The sequence below is a fragment of the Zingiber officinale genome, chromosome 2A, assembly GCF_018446385.1.
Source record: "Zingiber officinale cultivar Zhangliang chromosome 2A, Zo_v1.1, whole genome shotgun sequence".
NCBI classification, from domain to species: domain Eukaryota; kingdom Viridiplantae; phylum Streptophyta; class Magnoliopsida; order Zingiberales; family Zingiberaceae; genus Zingiber; species Zingiber officinale.
In genome coordinates this window covers 146,473,778-146,496,937 of record NC_055988.1, presented here as the reverse complement: position 1 = coordinate 146,496,937, position 23,160 = coordinate 146,473,778, and the positions used below count along the sequence as shown (strand labels likewise).

At 35.9% G+C, this 23,160-nt stretch overlaps 1 protein-coding gene across 5 annotated transcripts in view; it reads right to left on the bottom strand.

Moving 5' to 3' along the window:
* Window positions 1-3,396: 3,396 nt before the first annotated feature.
* The window catches only part of LOC122042552 (cinnamoyl-CoA reductase 1-like), a 31,290-nt gene continuing 11,526 nt past the window's right edge, over window positions 3,397-23,160 (bottom strand). The window contains exons 6-10 of one of the 5 annotated variants that reach the window (XM_042602720.1): window positions 4,983-5,050; window positions 4,858-4,908; window positions 4,708-4,781; window positions 3,907-3,984; window positions 3,397-3,832 (exon numbers count right to left, since the gene is read on the bottom strand). The gene's annotated coding sequence lies outside the window, so the exon portion shown is untranslated. Of the gene's footprint in view, window positions 3,985-4,707; window positions 4,782-4,857; window positions 4,909-4,982; window positions 5,051-23,160 lie in introns of all 5 variants that reach the window. The other 4 variants (XM_042602719.1, XM_042602721.1, XM_042602717.1 and 1 more) reach the window with 4 other exon arrangements.

The following is a 23,160-nucleotide window of genomic DNA, read 5'->3' as shown; positions in this document are numbered from 1 at the left end:
ATGTCCCATAATATTAAACAATAGGCATACAAAAACTTATCATTTTAGAAAAAAAATGATAGAATATTATTGATAAAAAATAACTCAAAAATAATTAAACATATGTTTAAATAATTTAAAATTTTGTTAGATAATAAAAAAGATAAAATCTTCTGGGTCTCTTAAAAGGATTTAAATGATATTTTTTTGGGCTTGAGATAGGGTGGTTAACGTTAATGATAAACTTTGAAATTTATTAAAGATCTTTGAACGAGCTTTGATTTGATATATTATAAGTCTCGTGGTTCAATTCAAGTCAAAAGTTATGGCCTCTCAAAGCATTCGAGTCAAAAGTTATGACCTCTCAAATCTTTCACTGATCCTGCTCTAATTCTGCTCCAATCCTGTTACGATTCTATTCCGATCCTATTGATTCTACCGATGCTGCTATAATTCTACTATAAAAATCGATCCTGCATGATCCTAGATCGATTTATGCTTCTGGATCGTAAGATCAGGACCGGCTCAAGCATATTTGAGACCTTAGGCTGAAATTTTTTTTACATCTTTGACATTGTTTTTAAAAAAAATATCACCTTTTTTTCATTTAGATTTAGATCGAAAATGGTGGTTTAATTTTTTTAACAAATTAAATATTAATTTTAAAAATTATTTTTTATACAATTTAATTTTCTCATGTTTTAATGTAAAATTATTAATTAAATTTTAATATTCAAGTTTTGATCACATAATTCAGAGAGATATAAACTTTATTATATTAAATAGAGTGTTATTATTAGATATAATAATACATTTTATTGGATGAGAAGTTATTGAATCCTTTGATTCAAATATGTAATGTCAAAAATAATCTTCTAAAAACTAGTTAATGCCACATAATACTAAACAATAGACATCCAAAAACTTATCATTTTAGGGAAAAGAAATGATAGGATATTATTGATAAAAAATAACTCAAAAATAATTAAACATATGTTTAAATAATTTAAAATCCTAACAAGATGAAAAAAGATAATAAAAAAAGATAAAATATTCTGGGTCTCTTAAAAGGATTTAAATGATATTTTTTGGGAATTTGAGATAGGGGAGTTAACGTTAAGGATAAACTTTGAAATTTATTAAAGATCGAGCTTTGATTTGATATATTATAGGTCTCGTGGTTCAATCCGAGTTAAAAGTTATGACCTCTTAAAGCTTCCACCGATTCTGCTCTATTTATGCTCCGATCCTATTATGATTCTATCGATTCTATTCCGATCCTATCAATTCTACCGATCCTGCTATGATTCTACTGCAAAAATCGATCCTGCATGATCTTAGATTGATTTATGCTTCTGGATCATAGGATCAAGGCTGGCTCAAGCCTATTTGAGGCCTTAGGCGGGAAAAAAATTTTAGACCTTTGACATTGTTTAAAAAATAATCTCACCTTTTTTCATTTAGATTTAGATCGAAAATGGTGGTTTAATTTTTTTAATAAATTAAATATTAATTTTAAAAAATATTTTATACAATTTAATTTTCTCACGTTTTAGATGTAAAATTATTAATTAAATTTTTATATTCAAGTTTGATAACATAATTCAGAGAAATATAAATTTTATTATATTAAATAGAGTATTATTATTAGATATAATAATACATTTTAAGTAGATAATAAGTTTACAATTCACTTAGCTAAAAATAAGAATAATTATAAATGGTAGAATGGAGACAAATGAAAATCGAATAATTTATGACTGTAAATATATTAAAATAAAAGTTAAACTTAATATCTATCAAGGAAGCGAAATGGTAGAGGTATCTAACTCGTTATTGCTAAAAAATAATAAAATCTTCCATTTTGATGAGACACAATACGGATGAATGTATAAACATTGAATTTAATCAGCAACCAGCATCATAGCATTGACCGCATCCACGTGTTAGTGTTTGGTGCGGTTTCTCTTATTCAATCTCAATGAGTAAGAGAAGCACAGAGAGGGGAAGTTGGAAAAAGGAAAGAGGAGGAACTTAAAAAAAATAGCATTTTTTATTTTTACATTGTATGGATAAGATAAAAAATTTATAATTCATAATTCTTACTTATCAAAATAGAAAGCATCACTAACGAATGATAAATGTAACACTATGCTATCATTGAAAGATATTGAAGATGAATAGATTAGATTTTATAAAATAACATCCATAACTAAAAATAATTTTAATTTGTTAAAAAAAAGTCCCTTCATGACTCTATCCATTGGAACCCTAACTCTTTGTGAAATCCGAAATTTTGATAGATTGAGATCATGTAAATATTTAATCACATGAGCCTTATTCTTTTCCATTCTCTTAAAAAAAATATACATAAAAATATATTTAATATATTAAAAATAATGATCCCAATTTTTTAAAAAAATTAAAGAATAAGATTGTTAATTTTTTATCATATGGCCCTATTTTTTTATTATCTTTAAAAAACATATAAAAATATATTTAATATATTAAAAATAATATGTCCCAATAAAAATTGGGGCCCTAGGTATAGATCTTATTGGCCTATACCTAAAGTCGGCCTTGCGTAGGATCGTACGATACAATATCATAATTTTATAAACATGGTTACGGAGGATCCAATTTGATATCTTCAACATCATCTAGACTTTGAAAAATAAAATAAAATAAAATAAAATGAGAAAAATGTTGTTAATTGCTCGATAATTAATAAAGTGTGGAATGGAATATGGATCACGTTTTGTTCGTTCCATGTCTGCTTTTGGAGAGCACATATACTAGGAGCCTTCCATACACTTAGGGTGCGTTTGGTTCAAGTTATCATATATAACCTTAGTTATGTGATTACCAAGTAATCACATAACCAAGGTTATGGAGAATAAAACATAATCTAATGTTGTTTGGTTCAATTCTAAGTAATATAATAAAAACTTGTTTGGTTGGAGGTTTTAGTATATAATCTAGTTTAACATTTACTTTATTACACCTATTAGACATTTTTACAACTAAATTAATTTGATATTTGATTAATTTTTTAAAAATAAAATAAAATAAAATATTAATATTAAATTATTATTATTATTATTAATTATTAATTATTATTTATTATTTATTATTTTTTTACTTTTTATTTTAGACTTAGCTTTAATTCCATATTTACCATAGTTTGTCAAATGGTAGACAATTCTCTTTCTCATATTATTCCTCGTCTTTTTTTTTTCAACTCGTTCAAACCGAAACAAAGGACATGAAATGTTGTCTTGCAAAAATACCATTCTTCTTCGTTTGAAGCTTTAGTTGAAACAAATGCTTAAAAATAGCACACTTGTAAAACTCAGCCGACCAATCCATAGATGACAAACTATGGGACGAAAAATTGACCAAATCAAAGTTGATCAATTTTAGCACCTAACAATTAAAGAATTTGGATTGAAACAACTCGAGTATAATTATACAGGATGCAAGATTACATCTTTTAAACTACAAAATCTAACACAACAAATTAAAAAACAGAGTTCAACGTAGTCCGAACTCCAGTTGCATGCAACCCCGTCGCACAAATGACACTTCATGAATTAGAAATTGTAAATTCATCATGGCACACTTTTCATTCCATAAAATTAGTTAAGTCCTCAGTGGTCGTCTCCGATCCTCAAGTTAACTCCGATCCTCGTGTCAAATAACTCTGACGAATCCTTAATTCAGATGCTAGCCAACTCACCAACCTCGGTGGAGTAGTCCATCTTAGATCTAAACAAGTGGATGCGGCTTTAAACTGGTCTGTCAAACAACTAGTGCTCATCAAAGAATGGATGAACTAGTGCTTCCAACTGTACTAAAGTAAAGAACTCAGCAGATGCACGAGTCGTAGTATCTAGTGCAAATTTAAGGAATGGCTAAACTCATCACAGCAGTGCATCTCAGGTTTGGAGAGTATTGTAGAAGTCTAGATACAAGATCGACAGCTTCAGGAGGCATTCGGAGAATCTGCAATACAATTATAGCCACAAAACAATTATCAAGACTTTTGCGCTACCGAAATCAAATAGTTTCAGCTGAAATAAAAAGAAAAGAAGAGAAGCCTGGTTCTGTTTTCATGTATTTATGTGGTTAAAGTGGTTATGAATCACAACAAAAAGGCAGAGAACACAACATGGATTACAGGATTAGTACACACCAGGAGATTTTGGGGTTTAGTATCTCTGTGGTCAAGCTCAAAGAAGGTAATAATAGCAGAGAAATTAGAAAAACTCACAGAAACTGATATAAGAAGAGGGCAACAAACAATTTAAGAGACCACGATCATGTTTATGGAAATGTAGTAATTTTTCTTTCATCCATCGCAATCAAATTTTAGCTTACCATTTTATTCAAAACAGATCATTACGAAATAGAACAAAATTGAAATCGTGTGAGCAATTTCAAACAAAATTAACTAATGAAGGTGACAGTACATGGACATGTTTGTGAAAGAAAGAACAAATATATAGTATATTATATTAAAACCAGTTAAATGACAAATCTTGAGAACCTAATGTTCGATTAACTTGCCTTGTAAAGCAAGTACTTCAGTTTTCCAAATTAACAGGGAAAAAGAGAAGTGAATATCACATAAATGATGAGTATATTGTATCCAGTGATGCAGCTTCTAGTTTATAAACAGAGTTGTATTGCAAAACTGGTGATGGATTAATTAAAGAACACACTAACCCATGGTGATGTCCATGACCGCCTTTTCGCTGAACCCTCAAAACACCATTGGGCAAACTCATTTCGTCATACATCTACAGAAGAAGAACTTGGCCGGACATAATATAACATCTCAAAATCAATGCAAAAAGCTACTGCTCATTAACTTACAATTAAAATATGCCGTAATGGCACTTGATAATATGCAGCAAGTGGCCCTACCTACATGTAAAGCTTATCATATACGTATTGATATTGAGAATAGTTTTGAAAGAAATTGAGAGAAAGTAGAAAACCGATTCTCCGCTGTAGTTCATGTAGGATTGTGGCTTCACCAAGAGAATTGGCACTTCCCCAATGGAACCTGCCATTCCAGACATCTGTTAATGTTCATATTATGCTATATTGTTTAGAATTGTATGTTATCTAGTGCACAGTATCTGAACACAATGCATAACTCTTCAAGTAATTTCAATCTCTTAAACCCTATTATTTTCACAACCCTCGGTTTCACAGAACTAAGAAGCTCAAGCAAAAATAATTCATTCGATAAGTTCTTATCCTGCATCGGTAAAAAAAACACAAAAGGGATATAAATTTGAGATGAATACTGATAATGAATATTAGATGGGTCGAGCAATGACTCAAGAAACCTTAAAACTATCCATCTGAGGAGTTCTGTTTGATCCTTTAACTTATAGTTGAAACACAAAGAAATATAAGGGATAAGATATTTATAGTGATCTTATCATGAATAAATTTCAATAGAGGAATAAGAACCATATAGTCATGGTCTAACATGACTTAGTGATGTTAACTTTGGAGGAACTAAATAACTAATTTCCCTATTTCCTCTTATTTTGTAATTTTCTATTTAACTTTCTTTCCCTGATTAAGTACCCAGAATTTGGTACAATCAATATTAAGATTTTCATCTTATAGATTTATTGATTTCAAAAACCATGGCTCTAATTTCCAACTTCAATATTCAATATAAGCCTCCTGAAAGGATTCTGTTTTCCAACAACATATCCAAAATAATCTACAGCACCTGAGAAAATTTAAACTTCCAAAGTTGCACTTAAGATTAGTTTCCTGAAATGACTAGCTTAAGAAAACATGCAAAGCAATTTTGAATGTGGACTTTCCTTAAAATGACTAATATAATTAGTTAAGGGGGAAAAGGATATATGCAAATACACTCAAATTAAACTGAAATGAACTTACCCAGAATAAGCTTCTTATTTCCTTGGACAATGTCATTACCAGCAACATTTACAAGCGAAAAGTTCAACTGTGTGCCAGTCCTAACCCATTTATGCACCACTAAAGATGAAAAAATTGGAAAAGTCAAAACTTTTACAAGAGAAAATGATTCACACCTTCTTCTTCTGCTTGCCTCCCCTAAATTTGGTTGACTTCGAAGATGAAGGCGAGGCTTTCTCCTTCTTCGATGCCTGTTTAGTGCATGAAAATGGCTAGAAAGAGGTCGGGCTTGCCTCCCCCAGATTTGGCCGGCTTTGAAGATGGAGGTGGAGCTTTCTCCTTCTTCAGCAGTTGTTTAGTGCATGAAAAATGGTTAGACAGGCGGGGCTTGCCTCCCCTAAATTTGGTCGGCTACAAAGACAGAGGCAGGACTTTTTCCTTCTTCAGCGCTTGCTAGCGGAGGAGGTAGTAAGTGTGTGGCTCGGTAGCAGCGAATGGTAAAAGGTGAGCATTAGGGTTTCAACTGCCTAAGCCAAAAATCATTTTCCTTCTTCCTCCGCTCCTGCTATCATCGTAGGCTAGGTTGCGTCGCTGCCACTGCTCGCTTCGTCTCAGTCATTGCTCATTGCCCGCCCCTGTTGCTTGCCATTGCTCGTAGCCGCCTCCGCTTGTCGCTGCTCGCAGATGCCTCCGCTCGCCGCTGCTCGCAGCCGCCTCCGCTCGCCGCTGCTCGCAGCCGCCTCCGCTCGCCGCTGCTCTTGCCTCACGAGCCATTGGAGAACAACTTGCGAGTCGTCGTTGTGAAAAAAAATGAAAGGATAATTTTGACAAAAAAATTGGTTAACCCCCGGAATGACAGAAAACCTAAGATTGTGGAGGTAATCAGATTCCGGTGTTATAACCTATTTGATGACGTTTTGCTGATGTGGCGGTAAAGTTGTATTACTTGGGAATTGATTATAACCTAAACCAAACAAGATTATCAATGATAACCTTGGACAGATAACCAAAGTAATTAACGATCACCCTGAACCAAACACACCCTTAGTGCCTTCTTTCATCCCCATTATAACACTCTCCACAGTCTAATAATCAATAACACTCCATTAGATATTGATGAAGTAAATTAGCTATCCGCTTGCACCAATTAATATAATTTTTGGGTGGACTCTCCGTTAAAAATATAAAAGTTTCAATTAATTAAATAAACTTAATTAAAATTCGATAACAAGAGCTAAACGTAATGCAAATTTAATCAAACTCAAGTTTTTTTTATGACTTCATTCATTTTAAATTTAAATTAATTTAATTATTTTGTTAAATAAATTTGAACAAAGTTTGCTTGTTTCCGGCATCAATTAGAGTTCCTCGCAAAACTTTGTCTCATTTACCTTTGATACGATCTTTAAGGTGGACCCTGCAAGGAGGTTAAAATTCAGGAGGGCGAGACCAGTCGATGTAGAAATTAAAGTCAAAATTAAAAGATGGTCAACATCATTTAAGATAAGAGGAGGCTTAGTCGGACCTCTAGGCCGAACGAACTGTGAATGTTAAACTAAAGGCTCGTTTGATCGGGCCCTCCAGTTCGACTGAACTCCAAATATGATCTCACAATCAATGATGAAATACGATGTACAATGAAGTCAAGTAACAATTATCCCGACCAAGTGCCCCAGCCAATCTAGCGTATGGTCTGAACGAACATACTAGACATCTAATTACAAATAGTTCAAGTAAAGAAGCCGAGTCGTCAATCGTACTCATAAATATTGACAGGGTATTCCTCAAAAATTACAACCGGTCAGATTATATCAATAATTCAATCAGTTGGTCAAATCAATCTATGGTGGGCCTCGTAGCCCAACAAACTATTATGCTTTTTTGGCCTTTATGTCACATAGAACAGGGTGCACTAGAAGGAACTATGGCAAATATGGCAAATATTTAATGAATGAATCCATTAAACTATTGTGCTAATGCTAGGTTGTTCCCCGGAAGGAACGCGTTGCAGGGTCCGACTGTAACATCTCGGCAAGGACCGCTACATCTCCAGAACTCAGGTGTAGTGATAAATATGCAAGAGTTCGCGTTACAGGGTCTTACTGTAACGTTTCAGCAAGGACCGCTACATCTCCATGAGAACTTGGGTGTAGTGTTAAATAGGCAAAAGTTCTCACACCATAGGTTAAATAAGAACAAATATGATAGGAAAACTAATAATCTAAGATTTGGAACATGGAATATAGGAACTCTCACTGGTAAATCAATGGAGGTAGCAGATATGATGATTAGGAGAAAAATTAGTATTTTGTGAGTACAAGAGACAAAATGGATAGGCGAGAAGGCAAAGATGATAGAGAACTCGGATTTTAAGTTATGGTACACCGGAAAGAGTAAAGCAAGAAATGGAGTGGGTATCATTGTAGATAATTTGTTAAAGGATGAAGTTGTAAGAGTAGTTAGAAAAGGGGATAGAATTATATCCCTTAAAATAATAGTGGCGAAAGAAACTATGAACATAATTAGCGTATATGCACCACAAGTAGGATTAGATGAAGCTACCAAATCAAGGTTTTGGGAGGACTTAGATGATATATTACAAAATATTCCACCAAATGAAATGATTTTAATAGGAGGTGATCTAAATGGGCATGTCAGAATGAAAAATGAGGAATATGAGAGAGTACATGGGAGTTATGGGTTTGGCACGAGGAATGAGGAAGGGAAAACTATATTAGATTTTGCGATAGCATATGACCTTATATTAGCTAATACGTTTTTTAAGAAAAGAGAAGAACACTTAGTCACATTCAAAAGTGGGAATAATAAATCACAAATTGACTTTCTTATGGTTAGGAAGAAGGATAGAAAGATTTGTAAAGATTGTAAAGTCATCCCTAGAGAAAGCTTAACTACTCAACATAGGGTAGTAGTGTTGGATATACGCCTCAAATATAGTATCAATAGAAAGAAAATATATACAATTCCTAGAATTAAGTGGTAGAAGTTAAAGGATAGAAAACAAAATATATTTAAGGAGAAGGTAGAAGTACAAGCATTAGGTGAAATATACGATGACTCTAATACAACATGGGATAAGATGATATCAAAGTTGAAAATAATAGCTAAGAGTGTACTCGGTGAGTCAAAGGGACATGCACCACTAAGTAAAGAATCTTGGTGGTGGAATGAGAAAGTACAAGAGAAAGTGAAGGAAAAACGAATAGCTTATAAGGAATTATATATTTGTAAGAACGAGAAAAACTTAAAAAAATATACAATAGCCAAGAAAGAAGCTAAAAAAAGTAGTGAGTGAAGCAAAAAATGAAACTTTTGAACGGTTATATCGAAAATTGGATACAAAAGAAGGAGAAAGAGACATTTATAGAATAGCTAAAGTGAGAGAAAGGAAAACAATATATCTTAGCCAAATAAAATGTATTAAAGATGAATGTAATAGGGTATTAGTAAATGATGGAGAAATAAAAGAGCGGTGGAAAAGGTATTTTCATCAACTTTTTAATGAAGGTTTAGGTGATCAACTTAACTTAGGTAATTTAATTAGGTCAAATGAGCATAGAAATTTTAATTTTTATCGTAGAATTTAAACATCAGAAGTAAAACAAACTTTAAATGAGATGCACAATGGAAAAGCCGTTGGACCAGATGATATTCCGATAGAGGTATGGAAGTGCTTAAGGAAACAAGGTATTGAATGACTTACAAAATTATTTAACATGATATTGAAAACGAAAAGAATGCCTGATCAATAGAGGATAAGTACTCTAGTTCCCTTATATAAGAACAAGGGAGACATACAAAATTGTGCAAACTATAGGAGTATTAAACTAATGAGTCATACTATGAAACTTTGGGAAAAAGTAATAGAAAAAAGATTAAGGAAGGAGACCACAGTGACAGAAAATCAATTTGGGTTCATGTTTGGAAGGTCGACAATAGAAGCTATACATCTCCTTAGACAATTAATTGAAAAATATCGGGAGCAAAAACAAGATCTACACATGGTATTCATTGACTTAGAAAAAGCTTATGATAGAGTCCCAAGAGAAATTATATGAAGAATTTTAGAAAAGAGAGGTGTTAGAGTAACATATATTGAACTAATTAAGGATATGTATGAGGATGTAACAACCAGAGTAAAGACTTCAGGCGGAGTAATTGAAGTATTTCCAATAAAGATAGGGTTGCATCAAGGATCAGCCTTAAGTCCCTATTTTTTTACACTAATTATGGACGAACTCACTGCGCACATTCAAGACACAGTACCGTGGTGCATGTTGTTTGCAGATGATATTATTTTGGTAGATGAGACACGTGAAGGAGTAAATGCTAAGCTAGAATCTTAGAGGGAAACACTAGAAGGGAAAGGTTTTAAGCTTAGTAGATTAAAAACAGAATATATGAAATTTAAGTTTAGCAATATTAGAAGTAATGAAACAATTGTTAAGATAGGAGAGGACGAGTTGTCGGGAACCGAGAGATTTAAATATTTAGGATCATTTTTACAAAATGATGGAGGGATTGAGAGAGACGTTTTACATAGAATACAAGCAGGATGGGTGAAATGGAGGGGAGCGTCGGGTATTTTATGTGATCGTAAAGTACCTCTTAAACTTAAAGGTAAGTTCTATAAAACTGTTGTTAGACCTACTATATTATATGGAGCTGAATGTTGGGCTATGACTCGAGTACATGAGCATAAGATGAGAGTTGCAGAGATGAGGATGTTAAGGTGGATGTGTGGACATACGAAGATAGACAAAATAAGGAATGAGAGCATTAGAAAGAAAGTCGAAGTTGCATCTATTGAGGACAAACTCCGAGAGACACGTTTAAGATGGTACGGACATGTACTTAGACGATCAATAAATGCTCCAGTTAGGCGATGTGAAACTATGATAAACATGCATATCAAACGAGGAAGAGGAAGATCAAAAAAGACTTGGTTAGCAACAATAAAACAAGATAAAATTTATTTAAATATAGATGATGATATAATAGGAGATAGAGCTCAATGGCGTAAAAGGATTCATACAGCCGACCCCACCTAGTGGGAAAATGCTTGGTTGTTATTGTTGTTGTTGTTGTTGTTGTTGTATGTCACATAGAACAGGGATATTCTGTTGGTAAATCATACTTTAGAAGCTTCTAGCCCATCTAATCACAAGGATTTGCGGGCTCATTTTAGGAAATGTGTTACGGTCACTTTATGGTCAATCCTTTTTTAGAAATGTTTCGTAATTCATGCATAGACATAATAGTAATATTATAAAAGGGGGTCTTCATCCACAGGTGAAGGTATATGATGCTACATTTTTCTACACGCACATTGCTATAGCCATTTTACTATTCCTCTCTAAAATTCGATCACTAACTTGAGTGTCGGAGGGTCAACAATGGAGACCCTCCTTGGCCTAGTACTAACACTTTTTGTGACATGCAGGACAATGAGAAGTCTTCGTCCAGTCAACATCAGAACGGAGTATCCAACTAACCATCTTCCCAACTTTCAATAGGATCAACCATCATGGCTGATGCAGATGTGTCAAGGGGGACAAGAGAGATTGTGGAGGTAGCAAGGGGTATTTTGGTCTTTTCATATTTTGAGGGTTTCATAGAAAAAGAGAAGGGGGCCTCTTCAGGTTTTGGCGGCTCCGCCGCATGAGACATTGCTCTCCCTCACACACGCCATCATCGCCTTCTCCCTCGTCGCTGGCGAGCCATCGCTCCCCTCTCTCTCTCTCACTCCATCTGCTCTTCACGCAATGCAACTGCCAGGGATGCACGGCTCTTCTCCTCACACTGGCGGCCTTGTTGCCTCTGGCTAGATCACCTTCGCTACCAGCCATGAGCAACCATGGTCGGCTCATGCCGCCGCTCTCCTTTTTTTCTCTGCCTGCGTGCACCGTCGCTGCCACGAGATCTAATTTTTCTTCTTCCTCCTTGTCATTGTGCTGCTCACCGCATTGGTGCAGAAAGGGATGCATGCCACCGACCTTCCCTTCACTCACGCCATGACCCGCTTTGTCTCCCTCTCCACGTCGTCAGCCCCCTCTTCCCTCACTTGAGACATGCTGCTGCCTCCTCTCGCCGCAGGCATCGCGCGCCGCAGCCCTCTCCCGCCAGCAGCCTCTACATACCGGTAGCCCACACGTTGGCAGCCCACGCACTAACTCCGCCCCTATTTCGTCATACACATCACTGTTGCAGTAGCTGTCTCCACCACGTGCCACTTCCGGCAGTCGTTGTCGCCCCTATCACCTACTCCTATCGTAGGCGAGCACTTTCGCCGATCCAACCGTCCTCTCACCTTCCAGATGGGATCAATATGTTTTCGACACCGATCCGACATATAATCCACTACAGTGTCTCCGACCATCGAGCTGCTGTGTTTTGCCCTTCATACTACTATTATGATTGTGAGTTGTTGGTATTATCCAACCAGTGAGCCGTTATTACGATCCAGCCTTCGTGTTGTTGTGGCATTCGGGCCCGTGAGCTATTGTCATATTTTGGTCAGCATGTTGCCTTTCGCATCCATGTCACATTCGGCTTCAGACCATCACCCTCAGATCTAGCTCCTCAGGCGGCTCACATTCATCTACTCTTCCGGGTCACGATGAGTCAATCAGCGTCACGACTAGCTCACCGGTCTACCAGAGGGTGCTACCCTGGGCCAGGGTACATCGCCATACTTATTCTTCATTCATTTCATTATTTAGCTATTATCCTGCTTCTTATATATTCATGGGATCTGCCTCGAGCATCGGGGTGCCAGGAACCGGGGAAATCCGAACCCTGTCTACATAGAAGACATCTCAACATACTCTCCCCTCCGGGTCATGGCGACTTGGTCCATTCGAGCCACATCATTTCGGTAGTTTCGTCTTCTCAATTTCCGGACAGAATTAATGGCCAAGGAGTTGACTTGATTCCTCCTCCGTTGTTTCCACTTGTTAGTACCCTCGAGGTAGTTTTGATGTGATCAACTAACTCAAGTTATGTCCTGTTATATTTTGATGCCCTGTGTCTAAGTGTGCAGGAACTTAGGAGTACAAGAAGTCGAGCGAAAGACGTAACTAGTGAGAAAGACGATACAGGAGAGAGTCAATGGGCTAGATGCGTCTGAGGGACGAAGTGTTACAGAAGAGTATGCTGACAGGCGAGAAGGAGATACACAACTTTTCCGAGAGACGAGAAGCCGGAACAGAAGGTTGCTCAAGAAGGCCGAAAAATGGGATCGGGTGAGCCATATTCCGGATGGACGAAATCACCCAAGCGATCGGAGCCGGAGCTGAAGACCTGGACCAAAGCGAGCGGAAGACCCAATCTAAAAAGTCAACAGGATGTTAACTTTTGGGTCTAGGAGCCCGGACCTGGTCTAGGCACCCAGATCACCTGGGCTCCCCCCTGGGCACCTCACTGAGCGAGGCCTATGTTGACCCGGTCTGAGTGCTTGGAACCCTTCCGGGCACCCGAACTAGAAATGTTATCAAAACGCACGCTATCGCGATCCGGTTCCACAAGGATAAAATTCTATCTATGTCCAGGTGCCTAGAACCCTTCCAAGCACCTTGATCAGGACTATAAATACAGTTCTGATCCCAGAAGCTAAAATTAATACTTGTAATCAATTCTAATTGAGTATAGTTTTGTAGTTGTGAGCTTTGATTGTTGTAAGAGGGTTCTCCACCTGAAGGAAATTTTAGTGAGCTTTAATTTCCTTGGATTAGCAATCCGCTAATTGCAAACCAAGTAACTCTTTTTGTGTCTCTTTCTTTTAACTTTTTATTTTTTTTATGCAAGTGTTTCTTAATAAAATCTTATAAATATTGAGAAAGGGTGTTCATTTTTTGTAGAGCTATTCACCCTCCTCTAGCCGGTTGTCAAGGGTCCTACAAGTGGTATCAGAGCTAGGACCATAGTTTGCAAAATCGTGATCCGAATCGTACGATCTGGAAACCCAAAATCGATCCGGGATTGTGCAAAATTGATTTTTTTCCAGTAGAATCGCAGCAGGATTGGTAGGATCGGAATAGAATCGGTAAGATCGGAATAGTATCAGTGGAAGCTTTGAGAGGTCATAACTTTTGACTCAGATTGAACCATGGGGCCTATAATATATCAAATCAAAGCTCGTTCAAAGATCTTTAATAAATTTTAAAGTTTATCCTTAACTACCCTATTTCAAATCCAAAAAATATCATTTAAATCCATTTCAGATGTCCAGAAGATTTTATCTTTTTTTTATTATCTTTTTTTCCATCTTATTAGAGTTTTAAATTATTCAAACATATGTTTACTTATTTTTGAGTTAGTTTTTATCAATAATATTCTGTCATTTCTTTCCTAAAATGATGAGTTTTTGGATGCCTATTATCTAGTATTGTGTGACATCAACCGGTCTTCAGATGATTATTTTCGGTGTTCATATTTGAATCAAAGGATTTAATAACTTCTGTTATATACGTTAGGTGCTTGGTTGGTCTTTAAATTGAATTATCTTATAAATCAAGAAAATATTTTTGACATTGAATGTGTTATTATTATTGTGTTAATAGAAATTTTATATTTTTTCATTTTATGATATGAAAATATAAATATTATTACTATGCGAGAATCATAGTTAAATTACAAGTTAATTTAAATTTGTACAAGTAGTAATGTAATATAAGGTGTTGAGTGTAAATAATTGCATATATATACAAAATTAGTTATCTATTTATATGTAAATGAGTTTTTAGGTATTTTTTCTAATTATTAATCATGTATGATAAGATTTTAAAGGTTTTTGGTAGGATCATACGATTCTACGATCCAATCTTGATCGATCCAATCCTGACCCTAAATCGATTCTACGTAAGATCGCGATTTTACAAACTATGGCTAGGATGCTTCAAAAGGACTAACCGTCAATCGAAGCATAAGAGATAGTCGGACCGAGCATCTACCCACCGAAATTTAAGGGGGAATTCACAAACCGAAAGAAAAAAAAATGAAGGTATTCTGTAAGATAGATTTCAATTTATTACTAATTATGAAATTTAGTTTTGTTGCACCAGAAGGCAAAGAAGAATACCAATGGATGAAAAAGTAGTAAGCCGACTTCATGGCCAACTACAAAGCAGAGTTTCATCTGCTTAGAGTCCTACCACCTCAAGAAGTCAACTGGATCAGAGCCTATGAGTCAACCAAGGAGCTCTGGGATAAATTCCTAGAACTACACGAAGGGACCTCAGAGGAAAAACTAGCGAGACGGGATCTATTTTGGAACCAGATCAGCAACCTTCGATTAGAAGAAGGTGAATCCGTTGCACACCTTCACTCAAGGATCAAGGAACTCATCATTAGACTCATGAATCTCGGAGAAAAGGTAATTAACTGAGATTCACTAAGGTACGTGCTTAATGCATTTCCTAGGACTTCTGAATGGGTATCCTTAATTAGTAGATACATATTACATCTCTAAGGATCTAGAGGTAAATACTTTAGAAAAGTTATTTTCTATATTTGAAGTTCATGAAACTAGATATGCAGATCTGAAGAAGGAGCACAAACACAACATTGCCCTAAAGGCAAAAATGAATGAACCAAATTCTGAAACATCCCTTGACAATGACAAAACGATGTTTATGGTAAGAAAATTTAAAAAAAAATTTAAAACTAATAAATTTAATCAAGTGTAGGGTAAAAGAAAGAAAAGAAAGATAAAATGCTACCACTATGACAAAGAAGGGCACGCCAAAGATAGCTATCCAAAGTTGAAGAACAAGGAGAATAACAAAAAGCCAGTCAAGACAAAGCATCGAAATCTAAAGGTAACGTGTCACGAAATGTCGTCCGAGTCAGAGATCGAAGCCCTCGCCAAACTTGCGCTAGTAGCAAGTCACCAAGAAGAAGAAGACGAAGCAAGCTCATTCGAAATAAGCATCGAGAGCATCGATGAAGGGGGAGCAACGTGTTGGAATCCCGTGATAGTTTTGATGTGATCAACCAAGTTAAAGTTAGGTCCTGTTGTGTTTGACCCTTGTGTCTAAGTGTGCTGGAGCTTAGGAACACAATAAGTTGAGCGAAAGATGTAGTTAGAGAGAAGGATGACATGGGAAGGAAGTCGACGGGCTCAGTGCATTCGAGGGACGAGGTGTTGCAGAAGAGTACACCGATAGATGAGAAGGATATGTGCGATGTTTCGAGGGATGAGAAGCCGAAGCGGAAGCCTGCTCGAGGAGAAGGCCGAAAAATAGGTCTGGGTGAGCGCTATTTCGGATGGCTGCGATCACCTAGGTGATCAGAGCAGCAGAAGAGTGAAAGGATGCTAAAAGTACTGTTGGAAGCGCCTTCAAAGTGAATTGAAGACACCCCTGCACCTTCACTGTGGAAGGCACCTTCCATGGCTAGAAGGCACCTTCGATGAACAGTACAAAAGCGCCTTCCAGCCCTATGGAAGGCGCCTTTGACCAGGCTGATTTTATCCGTTGCCAAAGAATAAAGCTTTATTCTTTGGCACCTCGCTGGAGGCGCCTTCAAGCCATGGATAAGATTTTCCAGGGGCTATAAAAAGACCCCTAGACCTAGGAAATAGATAACAACTCTTGTAATCATTTCCTAGCAACTGTCTGAGCTTTTCAACGAGTGTAAGAGGCTTCTCAGCCTTCAACGAAGGAGATTTTCTTTTAGCGCTTTCATTGATCTTGGATTAACAACTACCTAAGTTGTAACCAAGTAAATCTGGTGTCTCGTCTTTAAGTTGTTATTTTCATTTATTATTATAGTTACTTTTAATTAGAGTTGAAAGAACATGAAAGGTTTTATTTATTTTTTTAGGCAATTCACCCCCTCTTACCGACTCTAACTGGTCCAACACAACGTTGGAAGGAAGCAACAATACAGGGGGAGCTTTAGACAAAGAAGAGGTAAGTCAGGTACGGTCTCTATCTCCTGACCAGTTATTTAAATTTATTAAAATTTTATCAAAGAATTCTTGTCAATTAGAATTAGAGAATAAGAAGTTATTGAAAGAAAATAGTGAATTAAAAGGAACATTAGCAACATCTTGTTGATTGGAAGATTTTGACAAGATAAAAATAGAAAATAAAAAAATAAAAAATAGAAATAGAAAAACTAAAGAATTCTGCATGTTTGAATATAGCTATTTCTAATTTAAAAAATATCAAGAACTAAACAAACAATTTAGATATCATAAGGGCCAAATCAAAAAATTATCAACAAAATTTATCACTAAGAAATTTTTTATTAACCCAGTTGGAAAGAACTTATATTGGGTTCCAAAATCATGCTTAAATTAAAAAATTATTATGCATATTTTATTTTCATATTCTTGCTTAGAATTATCAAATAAATTATTTTGCATAATTTCTATTAAAAATTAATTAATTTTTTGAGAAATAAATTTCGTTACTCATCTATAGAAAAAATTTCAAATTTTTTTTACTATTGTATTAATTTTCTATGAATTTTTTTAACAAAGTTCGTATTCTTTGATTTAAAAATATCTTTGTAGTGCTATTTTTTACAAAATTTAATTTTCTATGAAACTTTATCCTTTTATCTATCTAAGAAAATCTTCTTAAAATTTTTTTGACCATTATGAAATTTCTGTGAATTATTTATCTAAATATAAATTTTTAATATTAAAAATTTTCAAAATTGCAACTTTTGAATTTTTTTTTTTTCTAAAAAAAATGCATACTCTATTACATTTTCAGAAAATATTTCAAGATTTTTTTTTGACGTTAATAACTATTTTTAAGTATTTTTTAAAATATGTCTTTATAAAAAAGAATTTATTTTTGAAAATAAATTTTATATCTGATTGTTCAACTGCTATAAATTTTTTTTCAGAATTTTTCTCAGTCTAAATTTTTTTTCCCCTTTTTTATATAAATTATAAAAAACAGATTAGCAAAACCTAATTTCTTGATCTTTTCTGGATAATAGTCATTTTTTAACCCTTAGACTCTATTTTCTTTCAAGTTATTTTTTTTAAAAAAATCTTGTTTTTAATGTGATCAAAGGGGGAGAAGTGGAGATTAAGTCTAGGGGGAGGGTAATTTATCTAATTATCTAATTTTTGCACATTTTATACTTGTAAATTTATTACCTTACTATCATTTGTTTCTTGATTTACCCTAATTTAACTTGGGATTACTCACATCAAAAAGGGGGAGATTGTTAGGACCCCGAGGTAGTTTTGATGTGATCAACCAAGTCAAGTTATGTCCTATTTTGTTTTGATGCCCTGTGTCTAAGTGTGCAGGAATTTAGGAGCACAGGAAGTCAAGTGAAAGACGCAGCTATCGAGAAGGACGACACTGGAGAGAGTTGATGGGCTTGGTGCGTCCGAGGGATGAGATGTTGTGGAAGAATACGCTGGAGGATGAGAAAGAGGCACGCGACATTTCTGAGGGACGAGAAGCCGGAGCGGAAGGTTGCTCTAGAAGGTCGGAAAATGGGTTCGGGTGAGCCCTATTCCGGATGGCCAAAATCACCCAAGAGAGCGGAGCTAGAGCGTAAGACCAAGACCCATGCGAGCGAAACCGGAGCAGAAGACCCAGACTAAAAAGTCAACAAGAGGTTGATTTTTGAGTTCGGGCGCTCGGACATGGTTCGAGCGCCTGGACATGGTCCGGGCTCCTCTTGGGTGCCTCGGCCAACGGGGGCTATGACGACCTGGTCCGGGTGCCCAGACCAGAAATGTTATCAAAATGCGCTGTCGCGATCCAGTTCGACGAGGATAAAATTCTATTCATGTCTAGGCACCTAGAACCCTTTCAGGCGCCCCGATTAGGACTATAAATAGAACCCTAATCTCAGAAGTTAAAATCAACACTTGTAATCAATTTTAATTGAGTTTAGCTTTATAGTTGTGAGCTTTGACTACTGTAAGAGGCTTATCCACCCGAAGGAGACTTTAGTGAGCTTTAATTTTCTTTGATTAGTAATTCACTGATTGCAAACCAAGTAACTTTTTCTGCGCCTCTTTCTTTTAGCTTTATAATTCTTTTTTATGCAAGTATTTCTTAATAAAAGCTTTTAAAGATTGAGAAAGAGTGTTATTTTTTACAGGGTTATTCCCCCCCCCCCCCCCTCCAATCGGCCTCCAAGGGTCTTACACCACCCTCTTCAATCAAGAAACTATTAAGAAGAGACTCTGTTCACATGAACTGATTCTTGTCTTGCCGGCGCCAACCGCCTCACTGTCACCCCTTGCCACTTCGTGCCCGAGGGGAAGGTCTTCACCATCCACAACATGGCATGAGTCCCTGCCAGATTTAGTGTCTTAGACCTTGGGTCTACACACCTCATCTATCTCAGCTTTGAGATCCGTCGACACCTATGGTTGTGGACGACTGTGAGGCAGATCCGTGTTAAAGAGAAAGAATAGGAAGAGAGAAAGAAATAATATGAGAGCAATAATAAATCTGATTGTTCATTGCTAGTTGTCCTAAGGACAGTATAATATATAATGCTTAAGAAGTACTTGGTCAATTGACCAATTAATAAATAACAAAATTATTCTAAGAATTATTCTAATAATTATAATAGAATTATTAGAATAATTATAATACTAATTTGATTTGATTTGGTGATTTGATCTGGTTAATTCTGGTGATTCTCTTTATCTCTTTTGCCCCCGACAAACTTAATAGGAGATCTTTGACGTTGAGTTTGCTTGTTAACTTATTGAAACGCTATCTGGATAATGACTTAGTAAAGATATCTTGATCTTCAGCAGAAATATAAGAGATGAATAACTATTGAGTTGTCACATGTTCACGAATAAAATGAAAATCAATTTCCACATGTTTTGTACGAGCATGAAAGATTGGATTTGCTGTGAGATATGTTACTCAAATATTATCACCCTAAATTTTTGGTGCAGTATTTGATGCAAGATGAAATTCAAAGAGAAGTAATTGAAACCAAATAATTTCAAATGCTATATTTGCTATAGCTTTATATTCTGCCTCAATGCTTGAACGAGATATTGTATGTTGCTTTTTCGAATTCCATGACATAAGATTTCGTCCAAGAAATATTGCATATCCACTAGTAGAGTGTCTATCTTCAGGAGAATTTGTCGAATCTGCATCACTATATGCATGTAAATCTCGAGACGATTAACAATATAAAAGAAGACTATGTAGAATAGTACCTTTGAGATAGCGAAGTATTCTTTTTATATTATCCCAATTTTGTTCAATTGGAGCATGCATGAATTGACAAGCATAATTTATTGCAAAAGTAATATCAGAGTGTGTGATAGTGACATATTGTAAGGCTCCAACAATACTTTGATAAATCTGTGGATTAGACAGAGTAGGAGAGGATAAAGTTGGAGAGTTGTTTATAACAATTGGTGTAGAGACCGGATGTACTCCATCCATTTTGACTCTTTGAAGAAGTCCAGTAATATATTTGCTCTGAGAGAGAAGATAGTCATCTTCATGTAGAATAAGCTCAATACCAAGAAAAAAATTAGCAATACCCAAATCTTGAGTAGAAAATTCTTGATTAAGAAGACTTAATAAAGTTGTGATACCCTTGTGATCATTGTCGGTTATCAGAATGTAGTCCATATAAATAAGAAAAAATATCATAGATCCATCATTATATTTGTGAAATAGAGACAAGTCAGTCTTTGATCCAGAAAATTCTTGAGTTTGTAACAAATTAGATAGTCGATGAAACCATGCACGAGGAGCTTGTCGAAGACCATATAAGGATTTCTTAAGTTGGCAAACATGAGACGGACATTGTGGATGAATGAGCCTAGGTGGTTGCTCCATAAATACAGTTTCCTCAAGATGTCATAGAGAAACACATTTGAATTATCCAATTGTTGTATAGGCTAATTAGAACTAACAGCTATCGATAATAATAGTCTAACAGATGTAATTTTGATGATTGGGCTAAAAGTATCATTGAAGTCAATACATGGTTGTTGGCTAAATCCTTTGGCTACAAGTCAAGCTTTGTGCCATTCAAGAGAACCATCAACTCAATGCTTAAGACGGAATACTCATTTAGAACCCAAACATTCATTGAGGGAGTGCACGGAACTAGACTCCATGTTCCATTGCAAAGAAGTGCATCAAATTCTGTAGCCATTGCACTACGCCAATTTGGATCCTTGTTTGCTTGTGTAAAACAAGTTGGTTCAATAGATTTTGAGGAGACCACTAGAGCTAGTGGAAGGGGATATCGAGTTGCATTTGGTGGGTGACATTCATAAATGTCACTAACGGGAAACATGCGACAAGGAGCATTATCATCTGAATCACTTGTTGATGGCGACGAGGAAGTAGGTTGACATGGTGATGTAGATGATGAACTTGCATTATTTGAGGGTCCAGAACTAGAGAGAATATTATTTTCAACCGACAAGGCTTCCAAGATTGGAGCAGCAACCTGAGGTGATTTTGATAGTATAGGGGAGTTATTAGAGAGCTCCGGAGCAAGACCTAGGATGTCATCACTTCTAACAATATTTGGTGCCATTAAGAAGGTGTCACTTGTATCTGGAGGAGAGATCGAAGAAGCTACTAAAAAGGGAATAGAGACTCATCAAAAGTAACATGTCGTGAAATATAAATTTGTCCCATTGGTATATGCAAGCAAAGATAACCATGGTGTGAATTGCTATAACTAAGGAAAACACATTGTAGTGAACGAGAGTTAAGTTTGTGTTTAGGCTAAGGGCGTGCAACCATGGATAACATGAGCAACCAAATTTTCAAAGGAAAGTGTAATCAGGAGTTTGATTATAAAGTTTTTCAAAAGGACACTTATGATTGAGGAATAGAGTAGGAAGTTGATTTATGAGATATACGACAGTGTTAACAGCTTCATCCCCAAATTTACGCGAAACCAATGCATGATGAAGAAGGGCTAAGACAGTTTCAACTATATATCTATGTTTTCTCTCAGCAGAGCCATTTTTTTCTAGAGTGTGAGGACAAGAGATTCGATGAACAATTCCACAAGAGACAAGATGATGATGAAGAGTTTGATATTCGTCTCCCCAATCAGAATGAAAAGAGAGTATTTTACGATTAAAATATCATCCAACTTGAATTTAAAAATTACAGAATATATCAAATAAATCATATTTCCTTCTCATAGAATAAAGCCAAGTATATTTACTAAAATAATCAATGAAGGTAATATAATATTGGAAACATTAATTAGATAAAATATGTACAGGGCCTCAAATATCAGAATGGATTATTTCAAGTGGAAAATTAGAAACATGATCAGATGAAGCGAAAGGTAGCTTATGACTTTTAGATTTCATGCAGACCCTACATGAATGAGATGAAGAGGACGTAATGAAACTAGGTAAACCATACCTATTGATGATTGACTGAACAATATGAAGGAAAGGATGACCAAGTCGAGCATGCCAAGCTGGCTTATTTGTACATTCATTAACAAAAGCTTTGATTGAAAACTTTGAAGATAGTAGAGACCATTTTTTATTCTCCCATAAAATATAATAGCATTTGTTCCTTTACGTTGGGCTGCAACGGTCGAATTTCCACGAAGGGCAGTCGACTGCATGTTTTGGCAGTAGACTGGTAGGCGGGGTTTTATAACCCGTGGCCTATATAACCAAGCAATGGAAGCTTGGTTGAAGTTGACAAAATAGACTTGGTTAAAGCCTATTAGAGTCTCCCAAGCCCTCGTGTGATCGGTGTGCTTGTATTCAAGTGTTTGTGGCGAGGTTTCTCCACTGACAAGGAGCTTGAGTTAGCCGGAGGTTTTCCGGGGAGTCATCCACCGACGGATCGGGATCGTCCACCTTACGGACAGCCGTGGAGTAGGAGCTTTATCTCCGAACCACATTAAATCAATGTGTTAGGTTTGCTTTCTCTTGTTAGTAGTTGTTTTTGTATTTCCGCTGTGCACTAACATTATAGGAAGTGATCGATTTGAGTGAGCCGCTATTCACCCCCCTCTAGCGGACGTCAAGGTCCCAACAAGTGGTATCAGAGCCATGTCGCTCTTCTACGGACTAACTACCAAGAGAGCAAGAAGCTAGAGGAAGAAGAAGATGGAGTCTGAAGGACCGCTCGGATGGGATATCCGAATTCCACCTCCGTACGACAAAGAAGACTTTAATTATTGGAGGAAGCGGTTGGAGACATGGTTCCAAATGGATTGGAACCAATGGGTTGTCTTGAGTGACCCATTTGAAGATCCTACGGACAAGAAGGGTAAACG